At 29.5% G+C, this 10,838-nt stretch overlaps 1 long non-coding RNA gene and 1 pseudogene across 1 annotated transcript; one reads left to right on the top strand and one right to left on the bottom strand.

The window, feature by feature from the left end:
- The first annotated feature begins 387 nt into the window (after positions 1–387).
- Positions 388–1,514, top strand: LOC105112802 (probable disease resistance protein At5g63020; annotated as a pseudogene).
- Positions 1,515–1,983: 469 nt separating this feature from the next.
- On the bottom strand, positions 1,984–2,643 carry LOC105112793 (uncharacterized). Its single transcript, XR_839826.1, has 2 exons — positions 2,547–2,643; positions 1,984–2,444 (listed from the first exon to the last, which is right to left on the bottom strand). It is a non-coding gene; the product is annotated as an uncharacterized LOC105112793 (long non-coding RNA).
- Between the last annotated feature and the right edge of the window lie 8,195 nt (positions 2,644–10,838).

Below are 10,838 nucleotides of genomic sequence, written 5' to 3'. Positions count from 1 at the left end.
GGGAAGTTTTCAGCTTCACAGTGCAACTGATACTGGAATGGGAAGGGAGCAGGTGGTTCAAGAGTGTGGAAGGAATACTCGTGACAACTTATCTTTGTCGGTGGAGGATTATGGTATGGATATCAACAAGACCACAGGAGGAGTTTCTCCTGAGAGGCTTGCAAATAACGAAGATGAGCCTAGAGGAAATTCAGTGCGTCAACCCTATTCTTCATTAGTGAACAATGCTGTTATAATCATGAATGATGGGGTGAACACCACTACAGAACCTGAGCAGCCTGTTCTGAGAGGCAGTTCTCGTGAGATGCTACCAGTTATTCAAGATGAACATAGAAGAGATTCATCCCAACCAGCAAATCTAACGTGTCTTGGCCTTGGAAGATATGATGATCAAACTCTGTACTACATCATTGAACAATAAGGTCATAATGAATGATGTAGAGAACTTGGCTGGAGAGCCTGGGCATCCTGTTGCGAGAGATAGCTCTCTTGAAGAGCTTCTGCATGTGTTATGGTGATGGGAGCAGCGGAGGTGCATTTCCAACTAAAAAGCTAGTGGCTGAAGAGTTCAAAAAACATAAGAAAGCTATCTGGTCTTGGATAATGAGTGATGAGGCCTCTTCAAGTCTTGCTGTTTACGGGATTTGGGGTGTGGGAAAAACAACATTGCTCACACATATCTACAATCTTCTTCTAAAACCACCGAAACCTTTCCCTATCACTGTATCGCAGGATTTCAGCATTTCTAAATTGCAGAATCTCGTTGCCAAAGAATTTCATTTAGATCTTTCAAGTAAAGATAATGAAATGAACAGAGATGTGAAGCTGTCAACAAAATGAAATGAAATGAAACAATGGGTTCTTATCTTAGATGATTTGTGGCACTATTTTGATTTTGATGATGCTGGAATTCCTATACAGGTAAGGGGATGCAAGGTCATTCTTGCTACTCGATTGCTTGGAGTTTGTCACAGGATGCTCTGTCGAAGGATGATCGAACTGGAGCCTCTTTCATGCGAAGAGGCTTGGAGTTTGTTCACGGAGAATCCTGGATGTGACACAACAATTCCTCCATGAGTGGAACAAATTGTAAAATCTATCACAAGGAAATGTGCTGGTTTGCCTTTAGGAATTAAAAAACAATGGCTGGAGCCATTAGGGGAGTGGTTGACGTACGCGAGTGGAGGAATGTGTTGGCGGAATTGAAAGAATCGAACGATAGGCAAGATGATGACATGGAACCTGAGGTATTTCTAATATTGAGATTTAGCTATACACACCTAAAGGATTCAGCACTGCAACAATGTTTCTTAAACTGCTCATTATTTCCTGAAGATTTTGAGGTTGAAAGGAATGGCTTGATATATTATTTATTTGATCGAGGCAGGCAGGATTTGACAAGGGACATGCGATGCTTAATAACCTACCTTCTAAATGTAAGGATGCATGACATGATTAGGGACATGGCCCTCCAAATACTGCAGGAGAGCTCTTCAATCATTGTTAAAGCTTGAGCAGAACCAAGAGAATTGTCGGATACAGGAGAGTGGACTGAGAATCTTGTCAGAGTTTCGTTAATGAAAAACCAAATCGAAGACATTCATTCTAGCCATTCACCATAGTGTATTTATCTTTTAACTCCATCGCTACGTTATAGTGGAAAGTTGCAATTTATTGCGGATTCTTTTTTAAAACCAATTTATTGCACAGGCTCAAGATTTTTGATATGTCTTATACCAATATTAAAATATTACCTGCATTATTGCTCATTGATTGTGAAAAGTTGCAGCATCTACCATAGCTAGAAAAGCATAGGGCACTCAAGAGTCCAGATCTCAGTTGATCAACTGCACTTGAAAACTTGCCTCGATGCGTGGATGTGGTCAAAAGAAGTTTCCTTGTGAGACTTCATAAATGAGGAGTACTGGGATGGAATGTTTGCTCCAATAACAGTTAAAGGAAAAGAAGTAGAATGCTTGGGGAAGTTGGAAACTTTGGAATGTCATTTTGAAGGTCACTCTGACTTTGTGGGGTTTCTCAAATCTCGTGACAGGACCCAAGAACCAAGCACATACAAATTCTTTGTAGGACAATGGAAAGACAATGATTATCACAACTCCAGAATAACATTGAAGAACTGGCTATTTATAATTGTAATGATGTGATGAGTTTATGCGATGTTTCATCATCAATAAGGTATGCAGCTGAACTAGAGCGCATAGACATGTCCCATTGTAATAGCATGGAGAGCTTGGTTTCATCTTCCTGGTAATGCTCTTCTCCACTGCCATTTCCATCTTGTTTTTACCTTGTGGAACCTCAGGTGAGGCTTTTGTGATGTTACCGGGAGTCCATAACCAGTGGACCTGAAGCTGGTCTTATGATAGAATTGCCCCAGGTGTTCCACTTGATTCAGCTGTTTAGCGTGTAAAATTCTTGCTAATCTGTAGTAGTTCAATTCCATTATGTTATCAGCTCAATTGGAGAAAGACCACTTTTCTATTGCTAGCTAGGTTGATCGCCAGGTGAAGTAGATTGTTTTTTACCCGTAAAAAACACAAAGGCCTGGTAATGCCTCGGCTAGTTTGCTTGCACAGCCGCTTCATTTGGAGGCACAGTTGCATTCTCTCCAGCAACTTCTCTGCTTGCATACACGTAAATACTTTAATTAACAACATGAAAAATAAAATCAACGAAACAAATACTTTTATTGATTTTAGGTTAAACCACGAAGTATAGAATTATTACTAATATTTTTTATTCTTAAGAAATAATGTATTGAATGTATAGTTGAATTAGTTGTCATTTTTTTCAGGGATTGCGCTATGAAGAAAAGATTAAGTATATATATTAAACAAAATTATTTAAAAATTAGATTTTACTTAAAAAACCTAAGTATACTTATTCTTATTATAAAAAAAATATAACAATGGATAATTATATGGCAGATAATATGGTAAAATATACCAAATACTAATTAAGTTAAATTCAATTCCATCCAGACTTAAGCTGGAATCAGGTTAGGTTAAAGAAAAAATAAAAGGTTAGGTTAAAGAAAAAATAAAAAAAGAATCGATGTGATCCAATTATTTGGAAAGATCAAGTTAAAAACTCAGTTATAATTAGTTAATTTTTTTACTAAAATAATATTGTTTTAATTAAAAAATTAATCTGAATAATCCAATAACCCGATCAAAATCTTAAATACAGGCTTTGAATCCTATCAACTATCATACCAAACCTGAAAACTATGGTCAAAACAATAGCCATATCCAATTAAAAAAAAAATCTACATATATAAACTTAGAATTCAAACATGTTATACTTTTATACAAAGCAACATTAGAAAAAGTAGTATAGAGAGAATATAGTGTTTATAGTATTATTTTTTAAAAAAATGAATATTAATTGTTTCTATTATTATTATATTCAAATTTTCATAATGCCCATCAACAAAACAATAAATTTATGTGCAAAACTAGGAGCGATTTGTTTTCTTTCACAACATTGAAGTCTTGAGATGCTTAAAAAGGAAGCCATACTTTGAATTATTATTATTATTTTTGGAAAAAATGTCCCTGATGAGTGATCATGTGCTGTCTTAAAATTGAATGTGCGATGTTGCTTTGCTGTTCAAGGAGAATTATCAACATTAAAAAGCTACTATCATAGCTTGTTGCTTTCATTCTACACAAAGCAAAGGCCGTAGACACATGGCATCCTCCCTTTGATTTGGATTTAACCTGGGAAAATCTTAAAGGTATAATGATTGTGAAAAACACAAGTTCCTTTTTTTTTTTTCAATTATTAGACTCGAGATTATTTATTTAACTAATTCTATGGGAACTCAGTTTGCTCCGTTTGTTATGGCGTTCGTTATCGCGGTGGAATATAGTAGAGCAGACCGAAACTTTGTCCTGTTTTTTTTTTTTTCCCCACCGCTCAACAATCTCAAACGCCATATAGTTAAGAAAAAAGAAAAAAACGTGGAGAGAAAATATTGTCCTTGTGAATAGTGAAATCACCCTAAGTTTTTTGTATTTAATTATTTTATATTAAATTAATTTAGGGTTGAGCTTAGTGATTTTTTATGGTTGGCTCGATACGGAGTCTTTGCAATGTCAAAAATTTAATAAAATGCTTAGTTGGTGATTGTTTTGAAAACTTAAAGTTAATTTTGTTTTTTTTTTTTCTCGAATCTTTTCATTTTACGAAAACTTAAAGTTAATTTTGTTTTTTTTTCTCGAATCTTTTCATTTTATTTTTTTTGGTCATATGATTTTTTAATTTAAGTTTTTATAATAGATTGATTTAGGGCTGGGTTTGGTGATTTATTTTGGGTGACTTAGTATGAGATTCTTATAATATTAAGAAATAAATATGATGCTCAAATGATAATTCACTTGCTAAAATCTTTTTTTTTTCGATTGATTTGTTTTGGATGACTTAGTACTAGGTCCTTGTAATATCAAGAAATAAATATGATGCTTAGATGATACTTGACTTGGTAAAATCTTTTTTTTTTTTTCAATTGAGTTTTTTTATAGCAAATTTAATGAATTATTAGCTAGATTTGTAATAGAAAAACAAAACTCAAAAAAAAGGACAAAAAAAGACAAGGAAACCATATAAGATTCATCTAAATAATCATTTTAGTTCAAAGCTTTACTTTTTTATTTTTTAGTTTCTAAGTTAAGAGAAGATTGAAAATCTCAGCGGAAAATTTCAATGAAAAAGAAAAAATGTTATTAATTTATCATATTTCAAAAACTAAAATAAAAGATATTGGTGTCTATAGTTATTCTAATTGTTTTTTCTTAACAAATGAAGAAGCCATGACAAAAAAATATGTAGGTTTTTTAAATGGATTTTAAATTATTTATTTTTAATAAAAAAACAAGTTTATTATTGCATAATTAAATAAAAAAAATATTAGAAGACCTCTCCTCAGTACAAGGTTAGAGAACTTAATATGTATTTTTATCTCAACTTCTCAACTCAATTTTTTATTCAATAAATTTATTATTATTTATTAGCTATACTCCAATTTTTAATGGTCCCCTCGTTCAATTAGGTTACCCCAAGAAGAAGGGCGACGGCGACCACTTTTTTCTACTCCGCAATGCCCCAAAAAGGAAGGCAGAGCATCCGTGCATGCGTGGTTAAGAGCAGTAGCACCGCCACCATTATTGCGAATGCTTGCTAATTAATGAAAGAAAATGACACCTCAAAGCAAGTCTATCCAAAGAGAAATCTATCGGAGACTTTTTTGTGAAATTAAAATACCCAATTTCGTCTCTCAATACTCAATCGCCTCGACTTCTTAGTTTAAGATTGAGCAATTGCTTATTCTTTAGGCTTTTATGGACCTAGATTTTATTTGGGAATTATAATACTTCATTTTTTTAAATGGACCTAGATTTTATTTGGGAATTATAATTGAGAGCTGCGAAATGAAATTAAATAATACTTCATTTTTTTTTAAAAAAAGTCCAAGTTGGAAAAAGAAATGTATGGATTTTCTATTCAAAACTTTAAATGCGATTTTTTTTAATAGAGAATTTTTAAATTTGTATTAAGTTTGGAAACATGTTTTCGGTGGTGTTTTCATAGTTTTCTTTTACAAATTTTATAGTGTTTTCAAATTAAAACAACTAAACGAGCTAATTATACAATATTTTTTATTTATGAACCATAAAACATTAACATTGTTTTTCTCTATATTTTCATATTTTGTCAATGCCACAAAATTTATTTTTATATTATAAGTCTATTATACAATATCTCTTTTTATTTAACAAGTATAACTTTGTCATTATAGACATTTAAGGGGAGATACAAAGAAATAAAAGAGTTATCAAAAAGTTAATATTTAAAACTAGTTTAACTTCAATGTTTCGCTATATTCAATAAGTCATTTTTAAAAAACCATTTTGAGAGTTAAGTTTTTCTGTTAAGTTAACTAAAATATTATGTGTGTGTGACTATTTTAAAGACAAAAACTAATCAATTCTAATATATATATATATATATATATATATATATATATATATATTAACTCTCATCCTTATAAATATGGCAACCTCTAACTCAACTCAATTGAAAAAAAAATTATCAAAATAGAATCAACTTCACATCATGAGTTACACCACTCATACTTTAAACCGAATATAATTGAACTAAAAATCATGAGATGCATTTAAACTCTCATCATTAGCCACCATCAATTAGGGATTTTTATTTACCATATTACACACACGCACGAGTCTCCATATAATATATTAGTTTACATGCATACACTATGTTGTGAATCAGATCAAAAAAATATTAAATTTAAAAAAATATTCAAATAGCAAGGAGTTATTTCACTCATTACTTAGCCCGAATTTAAAATCAAACTATGTTAGAGTTGTCCCGATATAACCCGATCAACTTGGTAAGTCTAAAAACAACTTAAATGACAAGTAAATAGTATGATTTAATTTTAAGAATAAATTAAGATGATTTTTTTTAATATTAAGATAATAACATATTAGATCGATTTGGGTAAATAACAATAATTATGTGTGTGTCCATTAAAAACATTTATTGTTAAATAAAAACACTTCATACTAGGCATTATGAAACACATGTAGACAACAAAACCAAAAGGATTTAAAGATAAATAAAAACAAGCAAAACAAGCAAATACCAACTACAATAATCATGTGTATTGCTTAATGAAGTAAATTTAGATAAGAATTTTAAAAAGAAAAGATTGCATTTAAAAGATCAATTAATTTATTCAAATATGAAAATAAAAATCAGCCATATGCAAAGCCCAATCTTTAAGTTTCAAATCAAAGTTGTGATTTTGTATTGACTAATTTTTATGTTAATTTTTTATATATATATTTAACATCATAGTTTTAAATTCAGAACTCATACATAAAAATTGATTTTCATGAATTTTAAAAATAAATCCATAATAAATTGATAATTTTATAATTGAAATCCTTGACCTAAGATAATGATTTTTATGTAAAAGACTAAAGCTAACACCACATCACATACAATATGAGTTTGAATTTAAATTTAAAAATAAAAAAAGTGATGCTTTTATAAAAAACAAAACCAGCATAACAATAAATATACTAATAATTTCATATTTAATTAGTTTGACATAAAAACTTTACCTTTAACATGAGTTCAAGAGGGGTAACATTTAAACCAAAAAAACAAACATGTAATGAATTTACAAACATCACAACATATTAAATTTTAAGATTTGGAGTGAAAGTAGTTTTTTTGTAAAAATCAAAACTATCACAACAATAAATATGTCAATAGGTTTAAATAATAACATATTGTAACATTTTAGATACCCCTTGAACTCATAAGTTAATAATAAACAAATCAAATGGAATATAAATACTCTACTAAAATCACATTACGACCAACCGTTATGTCTTGGATAATATGATATTGCACAAATACAAGCCTTTCAATCTCATCACAAAGCATTGATCACGATCATATTTCTTTTCAAAATCCCTAATTGGTCTCTAACTTCTGAGGCGTATGAATCAAATACAATAAAAACACTTTAACATATATAAATGCATCTAATTAATAATAATCAAATGGTAATGAGTAAAAATATGAGAAAAAGATAGAAACTCACCTTATAAGTTGTTGAAAATATATTGGAAAGCACGCACATTGACATATTTGGCAATGCATAAAGTACGCACGTCAATGCCTCTAGGTTTAGTTATTAAACATATTCATATTTTCTCGGTCTTCTCTACTAATTGATAATGGTGGTGTCATTCATTACCAACCAATGAAGAAGATAAGTGCTCTCTTTAACTTGATTTCTTCCTATTTTTTCTTTCATTGTGGCTATCAAAGATGAGGGTGTTTGATTGTCATTATTGGTGGTGTTCGAACTAATCATGATAGTTGGCTATGGCCTAGCTTGATGGAGCTAGGACGTGATTTAAGTTGTAAGGTTAATTATAATGGTTTTAAATAGAGAGAGTTGTAGCTTAAAAAGTTTCAATTTTAGAGTAGTTTTGGGTGGATAGTAATAGGTTTTTATAGTGGTTGAGGGAGTTAATAGTGGTTATCATGGTATGTACAATATCGAATGGAAAATCTAGCTCCTAGATTAAGAGGGGTTAAGTATTAGGAAATAATCATAAAATTATGATTAATAAGGTTTAGAAGTCGTCACCTAATATTATAATCATTAGAAACCCTAATGGTCTGTAAGAGTCTAGGTAAATGGACTAGTTATGCATAGAAAGATACATCGCCTCTATGTACGCTACTTATGTACGCTATATTGTAGATTGATTTTTTTTTTCTATAGTCATGTTTCTATTCATTGGTCTAACTAAATTTCAAGAAAAAAAAATTTAGTAAGGATGTCCTTATTCTATCAAGTTAAAATCTAACCACTCTAATGTCCAAAAACTATGTAAACTACAAATCCTAAATTTAAACAAAATGATTTTTATGGTGTTTTTTGAGATTTTGGTCAAATCCTAATGAATAATCACAAACTTGTTATAATACCTATTAGATTTTTTTTTATTTTTCAATGTATGATAAAAATACACTTTTTTATTTTTTTTGTATAAAATATGCATACAAATTTTAGAATTAGTTGTATACATATAAATAAAAATATTTTTTTGTTTTTTAAAAATTTTAAAGGAAAAACAGGTTTATTTAATATCGAATTAGTAAGTTTAGAGCCCAACTATTAAATAAAATTGTTGGAAAATATATGATGGAACCATAAATAATTTTAAAATTGCCCTCGATTTTTTTCAGGACTCTTAGAAATTATTTGGGATCTGTTCGAAAAAGGTACAAAAAAAAACAAAAAAAATAAAAATTGCTTTAAAATTAATATGGTGCGTTTGTCAAATACATCATTAACTAAAAATTTGATTTTTGAAAAATATCTTAAGGTCATGTTTGGCAAATACGTTTTAAGAATAAAATATTATGTTTTTATTTGATGAAAATTAGGCATGCTAAACACTACCTTATTGAAAATGGATTCAACCTAGTCATGTAAGTTGTGCTTCCTAGCCTAAAGGTCTAGATCATAAACACAACCCAAAATAAAAAAAGAAAAAACAAAGATCGAATAAGGAAAAATATTTGAATCCACTTAAAAACACCAAAAACTCATAAAGAAATCGAGAAACTAAGATTCAATATAAAAACACATTATGTCAAATTGAAAGCACAAAAACATGTATAATGAACATCCAAGCAAGATTTTAAGGTTGGATTAACATAATAATGAACCTAATATTACAATTATTTTATTTAATGCAAAATATAAAATAAAGAAATTGAAGATCAAATGCCAAGATTTCAATATTTTAAGTTATTAAAACCCTAACTTAATGATCAACAAACTTATACACATGTGCAAGAACCAACAATTAATCAAAAAGACAATCAAAACATGGATCCAAGATAATCTTCAACTGATGAACATGAAACCTAAAAACCTAGAATCTTTTAAAATGTAGAAAATACAACAAAACCCTTAATAAAGCCTAAAACCTATTCAAAAAAGTCACATACACTCATGTATGCATACTTAAGCTTTTAGAAACAACAATAGACATGTAAAACATTAAAATGCATAGAACTCAAAGCATATAACATATTGTCATTATACAAATGCGTATATGTTATTTTTATCAATTTAAAAGCTCATTCAACATCAAAATATCCTAAATAAACTTTCAAGACTTAAACAAAAACATCAAGATAGACAAGCATTTTTATATGTGTCATTCTTTCATATAATCATCAAACCATAACATATGATTTTCATGCATCAAAAACAAGTATTCAAGCATTAAAAGCATATCAATAATCATTCATTAACCATCATAAAATGTCAGATTAACAACTAAAACTAATGAGCATATTGTTAATTGCATTCAAAGCAACTTGAACAAACATGCAAAAACAAATTAAAACATGGTAAAATGAAATTAAAATAATCATAAACAACACTTAAATGAAAGGTTTAAAGCTTAAAATGTAAAGGAGAAGGGTATTGTAAATAAGTTCTACCCTTTTATCAAGTTGAATAACTTACCCTCAAGAGATGGTTTCAACTGGTTTCCACCTTTATTGATTGATTTTAGTAGATTTCAACAACCTCTTCAAAACAACCCTTCGTTTTTTTTCACAGTCTCTTCTTTCATATTAATACACAATCTTTGTCACCTTTGCTTCAATTTTATTTTAACTATTTTTATTTATTTATTTATTTATTTATTTATTTATGGCTTCCATATGGTAAGTGGACACAAACATTGAAAAGGGGTGGTATAAACTTTTAGAGGGGAATTTCCTTTGTTAATTGGTGTTAGTTGAAGTTTTTAAGGTAATCAGAAATGTCACATTCATTCACTTAAAGATGGTAATTTGATAAGCCTTCTCGACTGAAAAAGATGATAAAACAGGAATATATGATGTGTCACTCAATTTCTTCATTAAAAACAAGTGATATATCATCTACTTAAACCCTAAAAATTAGGGTTTAAGAGTTTATATTTTGTAAATTTCAATTTAGTCCTTGTTATTTTAATTATAGCGTATGCATCCTCAATTGACCTTAAAACTTCTTATTTTTTACAATCGCACCTCTAGAAACTTTAATTTAACTACTCTAATTTGAACATATTTTTTAAATTAGTTATTGGTTTTTATTTTTTTTAATTTGACCCTTATCAACCATCAAACTTTTAATTTTTTTCAACCTAACCCCTGATGTGGATTATTTCAATCCTTAAGCATGCATGCTTGCTATA

Source organism: Populus euphratica, unplaced genomic scaffold (genome assembly GCF_000495115.2).
Source record: "Populus euphratica unplaced genomic scaffold, PopEup_1.0 scaffold365.1, whole genome shotgun sequence".
Lineage (NCBI taxonomy): Eukaryota > Viridiplantae > Streptophyta > Magnoliopsida > Malpighiales > Salicaceae > Populus > Populus euphratica.
Note: the sequence above shows the minus strand (reverse complement) of the source record. Positions and strands in the feature narration are given on the sequence as shown.